Source organism: Ammospiza caudacuta, chromosome 20 (assembly GCF_027887145.1).
Source record: "Ammospiza caudacuta isolate bAmmCau1 chromosome 20, bAmmCau1.pri, whole genome shotgun sequence".
In the NCBI taxonomy this organism is placed as follows: Eukaryota; Metazoa; Chordata; class Aves; order Passeriformes; family Passerellidae; genus Ammospiza; species Ammospiza caudacuta.
The window spans coordinates 9,454,012-9,473,901 of NC_080612.1; the positions used below are offsets into that span (position 1 = coordinate 9,454,012).

A 19,890-nucleotide genomic window follows, 5' to 3' on the forward strand; every position below is an offset into this window, starting at 1 on the left:
TTTCTTCTCCATCCCTTCTGCTAATCAATTACCACTGTATTTAAAATCTCTACTCTATTTTAAAAGGCTTTTTTTATGTACTAAAAAGATACCATGGACCAGTCCCTTTTCCTCTCTTCCCCTTTTCCAGGGCAGTGTTTTGTTCAAATTCAGGGAAGTGATTCAAGCAGCAACCAGAATTAACAGTTATGTTTGAGCTGATAGATAATTCATAACCAGCAAACATCTAATGAAACATTAGGAGTATAAAACAAACACTGTGAGCTGTTCTCTGTGTTTGTGATTGCCTTTCAGGTAGGGCATGTGCATATTACTCCAATTATAATATTGGAGAGGCTTAATCTAAAAAATATCCACTAAAAAAGGGCAATCACTCATTAATCTTTTTTAATTAAAAAACACTTTAATTAGCTGGGGGCTAGATGAAGTCCAAAAGTTTAACACACAGCCTGTTGAGTCTCTGAATAATTTGAATTAAACCTTTCCTTCTAGTCCAAATGGAACTGCTGAGTTAATCCCTCGTTGAAAACAGTAAGGTGAAGAAAATGGAAATTAAAAGGAGAGAAAGTGGAGCAGCAGCAAAGTCTTGTTTCCCTCTGGGTATCTCACACATGGGTACAAAGAGAAGCTGCCTGCCAAGAGGGGGAACTGTGAGCACCAAGTGTTTCACCTGCTCCAGCAGCCACCCTCCTTCCTTTAAACCTCAGGGAGAATTTTCAGTGGTTGCTGTGGCCTTTTCCTCTTTCCACCTCCCCACAAGGAGGGTGCCAGGTGCTGCTGCAAGAGCCAGAAAGAGAACAGTGCTTCCCAGCACAGGCAGCATCCTGAGGCAGGCTCACAGTTCCTGATCCTCCACAGCTGCCCCTGCTGGGGGTGCCCAGGGCAGGGGGAGCTCCTGGAGCTGAGATTTCAGCAGCTGTCCCTGCTTTTGGGGCCTGACAGTCACCAGCCGTGCTGAATGAATACAGAGAAGTTGTGTTATGCAGATCTCCCTAACTGCTCATGTGTGACACCCCTAAAAACAATATAAATGAAAATACAGTAAAAATGAGGCCAAACCACATAAGGACAAGGGGTGATAGTTTTAAAATTAAAACAAGGTGGACTCAGAGTAGATAGAAGGAAAAAATCTCTCATGATGAGTGTGGTAAAACACCAGCACAGGCTGCCCAGAGAGGTGGTGGATGCCCCATCCCTGGAAGCACCCAAGCTCAGGTTGGACAGCTCTGAGCAATCTTGTCTAGTTGAAGACCTCCCTGTTTGCTCCAGGAGAACATTTACAGGTCACTTCCAACCCAAACTATTCCATGATTCTGTCATCTTGTTCAGTAAAGGTCACTGAGCTTTCCCAAAAGAGCTGAGGGGCCAGCACAGCCTGAGAGCCATATGCCACTCTTGCACACCCAGGAACATTCCAGAACATTCCAGAACACCTCCTCTGGGGGCAGAAACATGGGAAATAACTCAAAAAAGGGAGATTTTTCCTACTGCTGTTTACAAGAGTATTAAACCATGAACTAAACCTGTTAATCCCTGGACCTGTGCACTTGTAGGTTCAGAGCTGGGACGTGGAGCAGGGGCTGCCCAGAGCCTGTGGTGCCCAGGGGGTGCCCAGCACAGCTCCCCTCCAACCCAGGCTGCTCCACTGCACCACGAATCTTGAAATAGCCCTGGGGTGCAAAGCCTTCTGTGAAATGTTGGGAAAGTGAGCCACTTTTACAAGAAACAGCCACTGCTCTAAGCAAGAAGCAGGTCTAAAATTAAAATTTCAGTTTGTTCATCTTTTCAAAGCCAAAATAGCATCTCATTCGATGAAGAAAAAAAAAAAAACAGAATTGGAAACAATCCTTTCAGCTATAAAATCCTTTCCTAACTGTTAAATTTCACTGTTTTTCTGACACTGTCTCAACCCCTTGCTCTGTTTCACATATCTGTTCCATATATGTTGTCTTCTTGATTGGGTTCCCCAGAATTGTTTTGAAGGCTGTGTTTTACAGTGTTTTGATTACCACTTGGTGCTGATGTTGCGTGGTGTGATTTAATGGAAGCAGCTTTATTTTTTTCCGAGGCTAGAAATAATCTGTCACAGCTGAACGTATACATTCACATATCAAACGGGCTAAAAAGTTACCCATGGTTTCATATCCTCAGGCATGTCACAGAATGACCTCATTATTCTCATTTAGGTGCCCTCTTTCTTACAAAGGCTCCAAATATTGAATAGCCCCGTTATTAGCCGCAGAAGCCGAGCTTTCAGGCGTGCTGCTAATGACTGCTTAATGGTGCTGTCTGTCAGCAGCACAGCGAGCTGGGACAGCGCACAAAGGAACAGTGGGGCTCCATTTAGGCTCCTCGTGTAACACTCACGCCTCTGCACGGCTTTCCAACAACAAACATCACTTTCAAAGGTGTCAGAACACAGCAGCGAGTGCATCTCACCGTTCTGCGTGCTGTAATCGTGCTGTCACACGAGGTGATGAGGCCACACAACATATTGGGGTCTGTTCTGCAGCATGAAACCTCTGGGTGTGAGAGGACTTGCTGGTAAAATATACAGTTTTATACTTTAACTCAAGTATAGTTGAGTTATGTGGTTTGATAATTTGATTAATCTCCCATCAGCTGTGGATGGTTAAATGGTTACACTGGTTAAAAAGTGCTCTTTCTTTTTTTTGTTTATCATGTGCCACACATATAACAAACATGGTGTTTGTTATATGTTGGTGATGAGGCCACACAACATATTTGGGTCTGTTCTGCAGCATGAAACCTCTGGGCTCTGAGAGGACTCGCTGGTAAAATATATAGTTTTATACTTTAACTCAAGTATAGTTGAGTTATTTTTTAACGTGGTTTGATAATTTGATTAATCTCCCATCAGCTATGGATGGGTAAATGGTTTCACTGGTTAAAAAGTGCTCTTTGTTTATCATGTGCCACACAGGTGTTTGTTATTGCTGGGTTCTCCCCACCTGAGCCCTCTGCAGTAACTCACAGCCACTGCTGATGGCAGCCCAGAGACAAGGCCAAGCACACTGCTCCCACAGTAAGTCAGATTTTATTTCTGCTTTCTAATCCCAAACAGTTACAGTCTCATCCTCTTTGCTTCCCTGGTGTCCTACAGGCAGATGGTAAATGGCATTTTCTCCTCTGAAGGGTTTGCCAGCCAAAACCTGGTTTTATTTTAAGAAGTATATTTCTGAATTGCTTGCTTTCTAAATAACTTTAATAGGAATAAAGTATTATTTGAAAAGAGGACACTTCTCTTTAGGGAAAACAGGGCTTTTTGTAGGAAAAGATTGTAAATTGTTGGTGAAAATACTGAATCAATGACACTTCTAGTTTGGAAAAATAGCATTTTCTGCTATTTTGAAATTAATAATATATAACTCTTTGTCATTGCAATGGTTTATTCATTTCATTAAGCCCCTGTACAAGTGTTTAATTATTTAAATCTCTCACACCATTTTCAAGTTGATTTTAAACCAAAGCAAAGCAATGCAGTTCTCTGGAGTGTGTGCAGAGGGCACCAATGTACAACACTCTCAGGTACCATGACAGAAAAGGCTGTTTCCCTTCCACTTCTTTTGGCAAGACTGATGGAGTTTCCAACATCTGAAACACAATAAGTGAATCGTTTTCTGTATTGTGAAGCAGGAATGTTTAAACTGGACTAAGATTGTGTTTATCTTCCATACTAATGATAAAATGGATGGAAATCCAAAGGTGGCTCACAAGCATAGAGGACAGAAAAACCTATTTTATCTTGTTGTGTTTGTTGATGTGTTTAGGTGATGTGTAGTAGTGAAATATGCTGTGTGCATGAGTTCTCTTCCTGAAATTACCTGCTGTAAGAGGATTAGTTTGTCTTAGAAATTTAATTTGCTTACTTTAGGAGTGTATTATATTGCGGATACTTATGACAATGATGGATTAATTGCAAGCTTGTGGGACATATCAGATAATAATTGGAATTAGGGTTGAATCATAGGCAAGCATGGGTATTATTCCAACCCTATTACAGATTGTCATAGTCTTGTGTCTTCTTGGAAGATTTTTATTGACAGAGCTTAATCTACCAAAGCAATTTTCACTCATCAAGAAGTTTCCCCTTACATATAATCCATTACCTCCCTTATTAAACCTGGCAGTTTTTCTTATGCACAATCAGTTGACTTCGAATAACACCTTTCCTGTCATGTTCATACATTTTATTCACCTAATTTATTAGCTGCTCTCAAGCTTTTCATTACTTACATGATCTTAAATGAGAAAGCAGGTGCTGATCCAAAGCCACAGACAGCTTAACACCAAGCAGAAGCACAGGTAACAGGGAAAACCTGGCAGCCAAACACAGCCAGACATCTTCAAAAATCACCTCTTGTGCTACTGCCCTGCCTGGCCTGCACTCAGTCCTTCCCAGCACTCTTCACAATCAAATATTTTTGTAGCATGCCTAAAGGTTTCTACATTTGGGGTATTTTGGATAAATTCTCTTGTACAAAAAGGAGGTACAATATTTCTTTTCCATATCTGTCCCTTGAAGACAGTGCTGAGTAAGATCCAAGGTTTTTGTCAGTAATAGCTGCACATCAGTGTGCAAATAGAAACAAGATGGAATTCTGGGCTTATCTGAAAATTAGTGATTTCCTTTGGACTACTTCAGGAAAGGAGGGATTACCCAAGCAAATTGGGGAGAGCTGAAATATATCTAAAATCAGCAGACATCATTTAAAATGCCTATTACATATAAATAAAACAAACAGGAAAGTGACCTCTCAAAGATAAAAGAAACCAGACTAAAATCCTACTGTTATAACAGCTGAACTTTGGAGGGTGAGGCAAGCAGGGACTGCTAAATGCCATTCTGCTCTGCTGAACTCCTGGCAGGTGCATGTCAGGTACCTGGAGTTCAAACTCTGGCAAGCAGCCCTAGCAATTATTCCCTCCAAGGAAACCAAAAGGAAGAGCAGGAAAAAGGGATAATAATGCCCATATATTGGTGTAAAGATGGAGCTGCCTTCCTTTGTAACTGAATAAAGAGCTGGAACTCCTCATAATGGCCCAGCCACTTCTAACATATCACACTTTAGCTCTTCTTTGTAAAGAATTATTCCAGTAGCATCATTTCAGTCAAACATGTTGTGATTTGAGGAGCTTCTATCAGTGCTGGACTGGTGCCAGAGGAGTAGATTATAGCAGTCCCTTTTCTGGCTTTTCTAAATGGTGCAACTCACAAGTTAGCACTTAGCAGCTGTAATATAAATGTAGTTATAGCAAGAGCTGTGTAGCTTGTCAAAGCCCTTTGTAGCTAACAAAGGGAATGAGTTCATTTGTACAATGTCTCCAAACTCTGTGCTTAAGGAAATGCTGACTCCAACTCACAAACTAAGGAGCTGCATCAGATACAGTAGGTTGTATTTTTATGTATGTGCATACATGCAAAATTATGGGGAAATATGTGTATATCAAAAGCTGGGCAATGTTTTCAATTTTAATTTATTTGGACTTAGCTGAAGTAGAGTAGAAATACATTATTTTGAATAAAGTTAGCTCTGAAAGAAGGGTGTCCATGCACCTTTTTTACACAAATACTTTTAGTGCCACTAAAATATCCCACTCAGGTTCTGTTGGTACAGCTCCCTCATTCTACAAATAGCCTGTTTCAGAAATGTCTAACAATTGTAGGAATAGCTGAATCCATCTTACTTATGAACTGAAGGGAGTGGAATCTGACTATCCAGACTTTGAAAAGAAATTCTCTGAAGCCATCACAGAGGTAATTTGGCTTGGTAATTACTGCATTAGCTGCAAGTTTATTAAGGGCCACAAAAGGAAATGCCATCCTGGTGACCTTTGAGGCTGCATTTCACAGCATGTTTTCTACATGAGAACAAATGATGAAACTTGACTATTTCTGCCAAGTGAGTGGTGGCTCTGGTGAAGATTTATAGCTGTAATCTGGTAATCTATGGGCCTAATCACACAGTTATAGAGCTGCGTGTCATTGACTCGGAAAGCCTGAAATGATCTAGCTCTGTGTGGACTGTGCTGAAGGAGTGCATTTTGTCATCTGCAAGGTTAGGAGAAATACAGCCTCTTTAGCAGACTGTAAAAGAGAGACAAGAGCTAATGTTTCTCAAAATAGCAGCCTGTTACATGAAATTTTACAAGAGTCAGAGAGCTAAGAAATGGGGACTGTCAGATTGGAAACCATTATGATTTTCCTCTTTTGTACTGCTTCAATAATTACATAGATTTTCTATTTATTTTTTCTGAAAATTATTTAAGTCATGCTCACTTCATCTCTCTCAGAACAGCAAACACAGAAGCAGACTAATAATGTAATATTGACATATTTAAGTGTTGGATTCTTTAGCTGAGAGCAGCATATTCAGAATGTATCATGCCTGTAATGTGCCTGTGTTCCCTTATCTTTGTGTCACATTTTATTCAACAGTCAAGAAGTGCTAATAAAAAGTGCATATTTCAGTTGTTCTATTTTAGGTAAACATAACATGGTACACATTTTCTAAGCAATGCACATTTCTACAAATAGAAATCAGGGTGGCAAATGCTTTGCTTCTCTTCTTAATTAATCTATCCTTGCCAAAACTGCTATGTTCTTCAGCATGAGCAAGGAATGAAACTGATGACTGAAAATTTAAATTAATGCTTTTTCTTGTGATCTTTTGGCTGAGAACAAGAGCAGCTTCCACCTGCCATCTGATGCATTCCCTAGCAAAAGAAGCAATGTCAGCCTGGGTCCAAAATTCTCTTTGATGTGAGAAAAGCATTAGAGGAGAGCCTTCCACGAGCCTTATGCAGCTGCAGGGAGTGAGGGATCAGCCACATTTATTTGTCTTTGCTTTGGAGCCAGCTCACCTGGGAAGGGGAGATGCTGCCCAGCCTGCAGCAGGTCTTGGCTCCTGCTCTGCCTGTCAAGTCCAAGCTCTTTAATAGCTATTTAGAGCAGGGGCTGAGGTCCAAAAGACAGGCAGTGATGTGTAGATCACCTGAAATGTCATGATTCCACATGACACATTTGCTCCCTTCTCCTCCCCACCTGCTCAGCCCACAGGTCTGTTTTAAATCAATCTTTTCACCTCTCCCAAGACTCACAATTTAAGCAGAGCAGACGCTGACGAAAACAGATTTCTAATGAAGCTGGTGGCCATTAAATACCAGCCTTCAACCAGAGGTGACCTTATTGTAAAATGTTGTACAGTGAATTTATTTTGACTTTGCCCATTCTCTACCTCATCTTGCACACTGGCAGCCAAGGCAGTGGTGGTGGGAGGTCTCAGAATAATGGCCACGTCTCCCTTCATTACAGCTGCACTTCACATCCCAGCAGCCTCCCAGCCTCAGGGATATCACATTCATTACCTCTTTCAGAGACATGTATTTTACATATATGGCTGAAAGGTGATTAGAATCCCTGACACAACAGTGCTTTATCTGGAATGCAACCATGAAAAATACATGCCTAAAACAAAAAAGACATCCTACATCCTTCTCCTAATTGATTTAAGCTACAAAGACCAGCTGCAGTTTTCCCAGGGCACAGGAACTACCAGGAAGACACAAATTGCATGTTTTCAAATCTCCTCATAAAAACTGCTTGACAGGGGGTTGAAAGCAGAGTTTTCTGTTTCTCAGATGTCCTAGTCCTGTGAATGTCATCAGTCAGCAGAAGCTCACGTGCCACCACCTGATCATAAAGAACAGTTCTGTAACAACCCTCATTTCATGCTGCTGATTCCAGCCCACCATAAATCAGCCACACCAGGAGTAATGTTGGAAATAGTTGTCTGCTCCAGAGCTCCTCTCTCCCAGCCCAGGTGCCACACAGCTGCAGCCACAGGCAGCCCTGTCCTGCTGAAGTGGGTTAGAGCAGCTCCTCCAGCAGTGATGCTCCCTGAGTGCTTCAAAGATCTTTAATGCTGCTCACTGGAACAGTGCAGTGGTTTTAAAAACATTATAAATGGAGTCAGCTCTGCCTTGAGCCAGATGCTGTCTGCAGATGGAAAATGGGATAGCAACTTCTACTTGACTGAAAGCTGCCTGGAAATGCAGCAGGTGATCCCAGCACTGATCCTCAGATGCTCAATGCACTCTGATCCTTTCTCTCCCATGCTCTTTCTAATATCCAACTTTAATATCCAGGGTTTGCTGTCCCTGATGGCTGGTTGTGCAAATGAGTCAGCACAGCACATCTGATGTTTTGACTTCAGCCTTGTTTGACCCCTGTGTTCCTCAGCCAGGTCTTACACAGCAATTTTCAATAATGTCCTTTTAAAACCTGTGGTCAAAACTGTCCTGGGCTGGTTGTGCTGCTCCAGCCACCCTCAGTTAACAGCAGACAGAGCAGCCTTAGAGAACCCCAGCCACATCTCACACGGGAGCTTCATTCAGTCCAAAGCTGCTAGAAGGAAATAGTAAAACAAAACAAAAAGAAAAATACAGTTGTGTTCTGATGCAGAGCTACCTAGATTAGAAAAATCATGTTGAAGTCCAGAGTAGTGATAGAAATGCCCCAAATTACCAGCTAAATGAATGTGTTTTGGGGTATCTGATCCTTCTTATCAGGTTGGCCCAGCTGCACAATTTCCCAACTCCAATTATACCAGAAGGCCCACACTTCCTCCTTCATTAATGCTTTTGAAGGATTTAATGAGTGACTTCATCAGGTTAATAAATCCCCTCAATAATTTTATTCCACTTTGATACAGTTATTCAAGAGGTGCAGCTAACAAATGATCATCATTTATATTTCTTGACAGAATAACTTAGTTCATAAATTTGGCCCATGAAATTCAGAATTCATAAATAAACTATGGGGAAAATTGAATATCTGTGTGGAGGAGGGGTTAAGGTTCTGTTGGAAATCCTCTGTCTGTGTGCAATAACTCCAGGCTAAGGGGAGCTGCAGGAGGTTGGTGCCTTTTGGCAATGTCCTGCTTCCCACTGAGTGCTGAGGGGAGCCCAGCTGCTGCAGCACATGTGCCACTGGACATAACCCACATTCATTTGCTCCAGCACTCCCTCAGGTTTAAAATCCAGCTTCATAAAGGCTGCTCCATTTCTTGAGGCAAAGCTCCTCAGCTGATTTTCACCAGGTGCAGTGACACTGTCAGAAAAAAGCATTCTATTCTGGAAATTATTTTAAAACTGAATTGAATTGGTTGCCATGCCATTTTTTTTCCCTGTGGCATTATAGTAAATGACATCATCAACAAAATAACCTTAGGGGCAAGGGTGCTTTCAGAATCTTAACCTCTGGATGGCCAGCAGTATTACAGCTTCCTATTACCAGATTAATAATATTTATGGTAGGTAGACTGCAAGAATGGGATCATACTATTTATTTACTTACTGTTGAAAGCCACCTCTGGCAAGAACAAATTTGCCATTAATCACCACCTTATCTCTGTAAGAAAGAGTTCCTCTCAAGGACATCTGTATTATTCCCATTGTTTTATTAATACAAGAATAGCTCTGCTGTGGATTTTTTTACATTGGACTTCATTTATTTTCTAGATTTTCTTTTTAAAGGGGAGCTGAAATGCTTAAATCAACCCTGAACTTTCTTAATAAATGAACTACTTAAGACTGCAACTGTAGTGATAAGATCCCAGCATTTCCCTGGATATATTTTTATGCAAAGAAACTGCAAATCAGGGGTTTTTTCCTTCTTTTTTTTTAATCAACTGAAACTCCAGTTATGAATTTTGAGTTTCTTCTGGGAGTGCAGATGACCTTGTTAAGTTGTGAGAGTGCCAGAAAAATGGTGCCCTCCAGTCCAGGGTGTCAGGGAAGTGAAGCCAATTTCTAAGCTCAGGTCTTGTAATAAAAAATGTATATTTCTCTCTCCTTTCACATAGGCTTTAGCCAGCATTTGAAACATTACTTACTGGACTGTGGGATGATTTGTTTTTCGAATTTTTCAAGAGCACTGCATCATATATTTTCAACTTTAAAAAGAAATCAGTGTAGACCCAGCAGAGGACAATATTAGCAAAAATCTCTTTCATGTGAGAAAAGCATTAGTGGAAAGCCTTCCAAGAGCCTTATGCAGTACCAGAATGAGGTGGTTGTGCCAGTAGAGAGGGTAGCAATTAATGTTAATTTGCTGTTTAATTAGGTGTCCAGTACAGAACAATGGTGAGATACCTGTGTGGGTGGCAGGAGCCCCAGACTGTCAGGTGGACAGAGCCACTCCTGCCCCCCAAACTCGGGCACTGCTCCCACAGCAATGACTCTGCAGCCTGTCTGATGTGCTTTAGGCAGTAATTTGTTTGCAGAGTGAAAGGTGTGCTTGTAAACACAGCAAAGGGCTCTGGCCCCTGTCCTGCTGTTCAGCCCAGACTGTGGGGTGTGAGGATGCTGTGGGAGCAGTGCCAGCCCTGCAGCTGGGTTTGTGTGGCTCCAGCAGCCAGCCCTGCTCAGCTGTGCCCTGCTGAGAGCTGGGACCCTCCTTGCCAAACCTACCCAGCAGTGAGAAACACCCCAGGGACAGTGCCAAAAAAACCCCACAGCATTTCCATCTTGCTGCATTTAAATGTTTGGCTTAATAACATTTATGGGGCAGCATGGGAAGATTGAACTTAAATCCATCATTTGTCCTCTCAGGATACTGAATTACACCATTACTGAAAGGGATACAGAGAAATGTGTCCAATAAACAGAGCACAGTTTGCACAATTTGTTTTGCATTTCCCACATCCTGCAACAAGAACAGGGCAGTCAGGCTCCTTAATGATCATAATGTATGTACAGAAAGGAGCAGCTCCCTGAGGGCTCCTGATTAATCAGGAAAATGCTCATTTGTTCTGGCAGAAGTGATGTGCATCTAGGCAGGGCAAATGATGAACCCTAAGTGCACACATCAGCCATCAGGGCCCAAAAGTTTCCATTCACTGAACTCATTTTCCCTCTAAGAAATAACTCTCCACGTCTCAGCACTGGTTCTTGTCCCAGTTCCATTAGGGTTTGGTCTGACAAAGGCAGAAAGAGGCCCCACATCCATTTCTGGATGAGACTCTGAATGCATTGAGCTCCCAAATGAAGATATTTCTGCTGCTTGCTCTGATACCCCATTCAGGGGAGGACAGGAGGCCTCAGCTGCTCTGTCTGATCACTCTGCAAGAGACTTGGGAACAAGTTGGAAGATTTAAAGGATTTTTCAGCAGCTGATCTAAATCCCTGCCTGTTTTGTAGTCCCCAAGAAGCTGCCCACTGATTGCAATCCTTCCTCCACTCCATCACAGCCATATTAATTCTGTGGTTTGGCACAGCTGTTGCCATCTAGAAGTTTGCAGTGTGGCATTTGAAATCTTTATTTCAGATTTTGTTTTCTATTCTGAGTTGGAAGTTTGCTAGTAATGAGGTGAATCCTCTGTGCCTGACACGTATTTCCCTTGGTGTTCATTTTTAAATTAGCCACAGAAAGGACAAACTAAAAGCAGATGTGTCATGTTTTTCCTCTGTGTGTTTGGAAGCTCACTGATGGAAATATCTTTGTCAGATAAATGAATTCCAGGTTACTGGGATAAATAGATGCAATAAAATACTCATGTGTAGAAGAAACCCTTACAAAAATGTGATCCAACAACTCTTCAAGGAAATTGCCATGTAAGAGATCCAGCTTTGAGGCTTACCTCAGGCTTTTGCATAACATGATAGTTTGTACTTTAAACTGCAGAAAATGTGATGGGATCTTTTGATATTTTTCCTCTTGCTTTTGCAATTTCATGGGATCAGCAGAAAGGGAAGGGAACCAAAGCTGAACTAATGCTGTGCTTTTGCCTCCACCACTGCCTGAACACATGGCTGAGAATCTGCTACCCTTCTTATGGGCATCTCACAACTGCCAGAAAATGTGGATTTTGGACTTGTTTTCAGCATAACATGAGAAAAAGGAAGACCAGAAATAAATGAGAAGGCTGAAATATAATCAAAAAACAGTAGTTATTTAGTTTGGCTGCTGATTTATTAATGTGTTATGGTTAAGCACTGAGGAATAAACCCTCACTTAAAAATGTTCCTCAGCTCTAGGCAGGATTATTTACAGGAAATAAAAACAGTTAAAGAATTAGAATGAAATCCTGCACGTATTGAGTCAACAGAAACGTTGCCACCGACCTCATTAGGCCAAATTTTACCCCCAGATATCTACAAAGAGCCACAATTCTCTTGCAGTGTGACTGGCAGATTAATATCTGACAACACCAGTTTATCTTTCCCTACAGAATCCTTAATTTTTATGCAGCCAGCCTAAAAACTTTGCTCCACAAGTTTATTTCAGTGCAAACCAGACAATGTTCCCTGCTCCTTTCTGTTTGCTCACTGTCACCATTCCCATTTGGCTTAAGCACCTCCTGAAATTATTATTTTGCCTCCATGTCCCTTACAAGAATATTTTTCCTCTGAGGTATCTGCTTTCTCAGCAGCAATTTTAAGGCATTTCAGGCTACAGAAGAAATATAAAATAAACCCTGTGCTCATCTATATCATGAAGAACATGATCCTTTAACCCTGTCCTTGGGAAACCCATCAGCATTTGCTGTACTTCAGTGATTCTCCATATGCTTTTGCAAGGAACATTTTGCACCTGCCAGCACAGCACAGGACAAGCAGCAGCATTGCAGGAGGAAACATTAACTAATTTACACAAAGCCTTAGGTGGTCCATTAGTCCTTCATTAAAACAGGAATGTGTAATTACTGCATCCACGGACAGAATGAAATTTGATGGACTACAAAGAAGCAATGAGTGAAACAATTAACAACAAAGGCCGAGTAGACTGCTCTGATGGGGAGCCATGGCCTGGCTGAATCAGTCTGGCAGCTCAGGTTTCCCTCTGCTGTCCCCAGGGATGTGCCCACCCCAAACTTTTCACTCAGTGCAGACAGGTGAGCTCCTGTCAGAGTCACTGCACCTGCTGATCTATTGCAGGTCGTGTAAGATACAACCAACAGCCAAATAACCTGCTCAGCACAGGAGTACCCTTCTAGCATCATTAATTCCATCAATCCATTCTTTCTCCTGTGTCTCTGGACAAATGGTTGCTCCTCCAAGCCTGATGCCATTTTTAGGAGGATGCAGCTCAGTGGAGCACCACTGCCAAGGGGGCAATGTAGCAGATGCTGTCCCAAAAGCCTGATGGAATAGCTGCTCCACAGGCTTCAGTTCATTAAGGTAATTGCAACTGCCCTGTAGCAGAGTGCACAGTTATATTTGGGATGGCAAAATCCATCCAAAAGAAAAGCATCTCCCCTCTGCACTCTCCAGCCAGGCAGGTTAATTGTGAGTACTTTGCAGTGCCTGTGGTGAGGCAGGAGCCTGGGGGGCTCTGTCACAGCTTTCATCCACAATTTGATTTAATGCCCTCCATGAACAATTGCATCTCAGTGCTTGTAATAAGGAAATGTCATAAAGGTACCTGCTGCCTGCTCCAACATCTCTTGGCTTTGACAGGTCAAATTTACAGCTTTAATTCAGCAGCCTGGAAGCTTGGTATTCTGTACACACACAGGGAAGGGCTGACAGAACAATATTTTATAAAAGTTCACCTGTGTTCAGCAACTCATGGAGGATATAACCCCTTGGAGCTTGTGAAATGACTTGCAGACAAATTCCCACTCCAGATTGTCCAGGGGCAAATTACAAAGTTCTAATCAAGCCCCAGTGGGCCTGGATGTATTCACTGGAATGTTTTGCTTCTGTAGCATAGAGAGTTGAACTTTCAGCAGCTTGAACAAGTGCTCAGTAGGGTTCTCTCAGCTGTGAGCATCCCCAGCAGGAGGAGGAAAGAGCCCTTCAAAGCAAGTCTGATCTCCCTGCTCCTGATCCCCAGGTGAGATAAACCCCCCAAAGCAGCACAGCTGAAGCACAGAACTAAATGTGTCCCTGTGGAAGACTCTGGACAAGCCAGCTGTGGGATTTCTGTGCTGTGCCGTGGCTGCCATGCCCAGACAATGCTGAGCACAGCAGGTGGGCAGGAGCTGAGCAAGGGAGGAGACCCCCAGGCCCTGCCCAAGCTGCTCTTTGACACTCTGCTCCTTTTACATCCCCTGCTCTGTCCCTGCTGCTCCCAGGGGTCACGTTGGGGAATGTCACAAACTGCAGGCACTGCAAACGTCCCCGGTCTGGGCAGGAGATGCAGCTGTTTAATGAGCCCTGCTGTCATCGCAGCAAAATGACTCAAGGACTTCCTTAAAAAAGCCTCTTATGTGTAGTATCATAGATTATCTTAATGTCTTTTAACTGGGAATACTGCACAAATATTACAAGATACTCCTGAAATTACACACTTTGAAATACTGCACAAATATTACAAGATAGTCCTGAAATAATGGGAATTTAAACAGATTCTGACAAGGAAAACATAAATATTGAATGGAAAGAGAAAAAGCATTGGTTTAAATCTTTGGCAAAAGGAATATTCTTAGGTAAAGGAGTTTCACAGCACATCTTGCACACAGGAGTCAGTGCAAGTGTGTACTCTAGCACAACTTTTGGATTGCACCAGGTTTTATTTTATGGCATTAGTTTTGGTTTGTGCTTTAATCTGTAGTGGAGAGATGGGAAATTTGGTTTGTACCAACCTCTGTGTGTGTCAGTTCAGGCTTTCTTGTGCTAGATAAACATGGTCTGAAAGAACTACAGCTACACATCCCTGTTTGAACAAGAAAAATATTTGAAGTGGTGAATAAAGGAGGTATCTGAGGCATGCTGATTTAAACCTGGCCAGGTCCTTGTGTTCCTACAGGGGATAATTATAGGTGAAATCATCAACAGATTAATCAGAGTGGGATCATCTGCCAGTGCCCTTCCCGTCAAAACTCAACCAGCAGCAAGGAAATGAAGCAGTAATGACAGGGCTTCCATTTAGCCACTAAATATCTTTTCTTAGGTATCCATATTTTAATCAGATTTGCGTGCTTTTTAAAGTAGGAGACGTTTTGATGATCTTAGATAGTCTCTAATTAAAGATTCTGTAATTAACCTGGGTTTATCTATGTCAAATGCCAAGGAATTTGAGCAAGCCAGGTTAAGCCCTGCTTTAAGACATTCAGGGAAGCCAGTGTCTAACAGCAGGTTTCTAAAGCAGGACAGAAGGATGTCCCTGCAGCAGAGATCCCTGCTCTGTGGAGCACAGCAAGGGAAGCCCAGGCTGGTGGTGCTGTGCCAAGGCTGGAGGGCTGGATGTGCTCCCAGCCCAGCAGCCCACGAGCCTCTTCCCCTGGCTTGGTTGGAAATTCTTGCCTGTCTTGACTCATTCAATTTTTCCCCAACCTTTGATGAGATTCCCATATGGGATGTGGCATCTGTGAGCCATAGATTACTTTAATCTGAAAAGAATGGTTTGGAAAACATGCAGACAGCATGAATATACTGAGTTTTGAATGTCTTCATTCTCACATGCTAATGTATAACGTTGCATCCCAGAAAAATGCATTTAAAATAATAATTGTAATGAATTTGTAGAGGGTCTGGCTCCTGTCTCACAGACAGATCTATGCCATACTCTCCTTGCTACATCTGTGAAACATCCTTTATTTTTCCATGGTGTAAATGATCTCATTTCTGTTGCTTTCCCTGCAACACAATGCCACGTTCATTCCTCCTTCGAAAATTTCAGGAAGAGAAGCAATTTGTAAGAATGACAGGAAAATGGCTTCTCATCTGTGTACACCACAGCAATCTGACACACAGAAAGAGGCTCTGGTGACTTACACAAATCCTAATTCCCACTGAGTTTCAAGCAGTCAAGATTTAAAAAGAAAAAAAAAATAAAAATCCAAACTGACATCAACCAATTTGATCATAAAGATTCTAATTCAGCACAGGTTAATTGAGAAGTCAGATTTACTGCTATCACTTCTGGAGAGGAGGGAGATAAGGGAACACAATGACTCTTTATCAACAATATGGGACTTCATTTAAAGAGAGAGCATTAGGTTACAGGCTGGAAGATTAGTAGCAATCAGCCTGCTCTCAGAAAAGAAAATGCACTGGGTGATAAAGATAGAAGGAGGAAGCTGGGTGCATAGAAATGAGGTTTGATGCCAAATATTACTGGTCAGATCTGAGCTATCTGTCAAGCTGGCACTGATTATTGCTGATGCACAATTATTATTACTCACCTGTGATCAGCTCATTTGCCACTGCCAAGCCAATGGCTCCTCCCACCCATTTCATTTGTTAAAGGCATTTTAATGAAAAAAACTCCATCTAATATCTCTTTGAGATGACTAACCATTGTGTAATAGTACATAATGGTATATGAAATACATTTTCGTTTTCCCAATCACCCATAAAAGATATCAGCTGTTATTCTGTTCCTTAGCCACAACCTCATAAATCTGAGTGCAGTTCTGCCTTTAGAGGTGGCAGGCTTATTTTTCCTTTTTCTTTGTGTGCCATGTGTTTTCGATACCAAAAGTGCCTGTTTTGTTGCAAGTGACAGAAGGAGAATTTAAAGGGATGCTGGAGGATCATAAAGACTCCTCTCTATCCAATCCCAGGCATGCATTCACCTTACTGTTCTGCTGACTAAAGAATTAGAAACTATTAATATTGTCTCTGCTGGCAGGTCAGAAAAATACTTATTCTGTAGTAGAGCAGATTAATCCAAAGGGGAAAATAACCCTGCAAAGCCCTGCAAAAGCTGCTGTCTAACCAATCCACTTTCCAAAGCCAGATGTTTCCAATCTGTTTCAGTGTTAATCTCATGATATGTCTTTTTATGCCCACTGAAATGATTTCAGCATGTATTGAACTATTAGAGAATTCATATCATTAGGGCAGCTCTTATTTATGGAGGAGCTTTTTGGATGAGGCCCTGTCAGTGTTTGTGAGCCATGTGCTCCTGTTCATTATTGAGGAGGACCACATTGGGACCTCTCCCCATGAGGTTTTTGCTGGGCTCTGGATTCTGCCCAGCTTTGGGTACTCTTTATAAAGACACTCCTGGTGAAATCAGAGGCAGGATAACAGTGGGGAAGTGGGCAGAGGTTGAGGTCAGAGGTGTAGTTTTTTAGGACCTGAGATGGGTTTGGAAAGCAGATTTGCAAATGAAGGCACTGCAAGCCAGGCTGACCATGAAAGGTGGTTATAGCTACCCTGCAAACCAGGGTAACCATGAAAGGTGGTTTTAGTTACCCAGTGGTCCTGAAAACTGGAGGGACTTTTTTCCTTCTCACACACACACCTCCTTAGATCTTTTCTTGGCCTGACTTTGGTCCTCTCTGATAAAGAGCTGGTTTGAAATACAGCAGCCAGACTGTGAGTTCTTAGCCAAGACCCCTTCCCTGACAGGTGCTGATGGGCTCTGCTGTGGAGAATAATGGCTTGAGAGAGGAAGGTCACAGGAAGGGTCAGGAGGCAGCTCAGAAAACCTTGCATTTCATGTCAAGGATCTTAAAGGGTCTGGGAGGGCTGCAAAAACTTTCCTCTGGGGCTGCTCACTGACAGATCAGTGTCTTGGTTATAAGCTGATTTTGATAAATCATGTTGATCTACTGTTTGCATGTGGCTTTAAGAGAGCAGGTGGTGAGCCATGCATTCCTGTGGGATCCTAGAGCAAATCCATAGGGAGAAAGTGGATTATGCCTTGCTCTGTGTCCTGCTGGCACACAGGACAGGGGAGCAGAACCATCTGAGAGCATCACCCCCACACCAGGAGCTGCCCAGCCTTCAAGTGCCACTCTCTCTTCCCATTTTGTGACTCTCCCCAGACATCCCAGCTCCCCAAGGGCCATTTAACCCCTGAATCCTTCAGCAGAGCCTCTCTGCCTAACAAGCAGGCAGCAGATTCTGTCTGTGGGAACTGGCTGGCAGAGAATACGTGCAGTATTCTGCATCTGTGCTTCCCCACACAGGGTGAGGAGTTTATCGTGGGGCTTAAGGATGATTCCTTTCTAAGTGTGGTATGAGATGAGGAAGAGGAATCAGTTTGAAATTAAAATGAGGATTTTTCTACTTGTCCTTAATATTTATAAGGCTCCTTTTACCTTACAGACAAAATCCTCGAGGAGAAGATGGAAAGCTGTTCATCCTTATTTCTTGTGCCTTTAGTTCAGCTTCTCATTGTTTATATTATTCTAAGCAAAATAACAGTTCTGGAAATGCAGTCATTTACAAAATCCAGTCTACTAAGCCTTAAACAGCAGAGACATGTCCTGCTATGTTTGTTCCTTTGTTGTTGCTATGGCATTACCACACATTTTTCCATGTAGGAAAGGAAATCCCGTGGAGACCAGATAATAAAGGCTTGGATTTCCAGGGCACAGTGTCCCTCTCGCCTCTTGACCTGTTTGACACCCTCTTTCACCAAACCTGCATTCACTGAATCCAAATAAACAGCCAGCCATCAAAGGAAATACTTAAAAAGGATTGTTCATGGTTAGCCTTGATGAAATATACATTGGAAAACCTGCATTTTAATCACGTTTGGAGTTCTGCATTTCAAAAATGGTTTTGTTTAACTACATCAGACTTGTCATTCAGGGAAGTTTCCTTCCGTAGGATGCCTGCATTTAAAATTCAAGTTAACCAAACCCAAACAAATTTCCCAGGAGGCTGCAACAAACCAGACAAGCGTCTCACACACTCAGCTCTGACCTCTGTGCTCTACCAGGTGTATCCCTGCTCTTTGCAAGATTCCAAGATGCTGCATGTTTATCCAACATCCCCAGTTCTCAACAGGGTGTCGTGAGGATTCATCAAAATCCCTGCACGTCACTTGCTGGAACAAGCTGTGGCTGGAGCTCCCCACTTGGCTCAACATCAGTTTGCAAGGATTAATCCTGTGTTCCAGTCAGCCTGTCCTGCCCTGATCATCCTGGGCTGCACAGAATTGTTGTGCCTTGTTTTACCTCAGACATAACTATTGCATGGTGTTACCTGAAATTATCCTTTGCATGTAAGGTAGAATTGATGCATGAATATGAGTTTGTTAAATGCTCCAGGACATTTATCCTGGATGAATTTTTCAGTACTATCATCTTCAGCTTGTTTTAATGAAGATCTAGCTATAATCTGAGCAAAGTGTCACCTGTTGATGCAGTAATTAGGGAAGAATGTGCACTTCAGGACTGACTAAAGAGCAAATATCCCAGACAGAATTGTTTGATGCAAAATGATGAGGTTATTTTAGGCCAAACTTCTTGGGCATCATTTGCTGTGTCTCCCACTGCTGTCATTTTTGTGTGACACAGTTCAAAGGCACAGCAGATTGAAAGGGCCTTGTATCCTCTCACCTCCTGAAGCCACACATCCCTGTTGCACACGGGATATTGCAGCCAGAGCACTAATCTCAGGCAACATGCAGCTTGTGGCCTTCCAAATTCTTCAGCCAGCACAGGAAAACAAACAGCAGCCTTATAGACTTAATGGACTTCTAATGCATTTGATGGATTCTGCATCAGCAGTTTCTAATGGAACATCTAAAGAGGGAAAATTCCCTTTCCATGGAGATTCTGAGGAGAAAATGAACTGACAGTGCAAAGGGTTCTCTTTGCAGCATTGGATGCTGTGCAGGAGAACTCAGGGGCCAGACCCAGAGTCTTCATCTCTTCTGGAACATCCCTGAGCTCTCCAGGGTCAGAACTGAGCTGTGTCTGAGGCACAGGCTGCTCATGTAGCACAGCAGTTGGCAGAGGCAAAGGGCAGCAGGAAACTGTGACCTCCTTGGGCAGGAGCACTGAACTCAGCTCCCCAGAGCTGGTGAGGAGGAGGCTCAGAAACTGGGGCTGCAAATCTGCTCCCATGGCCACAGGGCAGCTGTGCCTTTAGACAGAGAGTTCTGCAGTTATCAGGAGGAAGACAAAGCCTTCAATTCCTTTGTTGAATCCATATAGGCAGCAGTGTGACATTCCT

The 19,890-nt window shown here is 42.6% G+C and overlaps 1 protein-coding gene across 1 annotated transcript in view; it reads right to left on the reverse strand.

Moving 5' to 3' along the window:
• LHFPL7 (LHFPL tetraspan subfamily member 7) overlaps positions 1 to 19,890 on the reverse strand; it is a 56,605-nt gene that overhangs the window by 4,076 nt on the left and 32,639 nt on the right. The gene's annotated exons all lie outside the window — the stretch shown is intronic.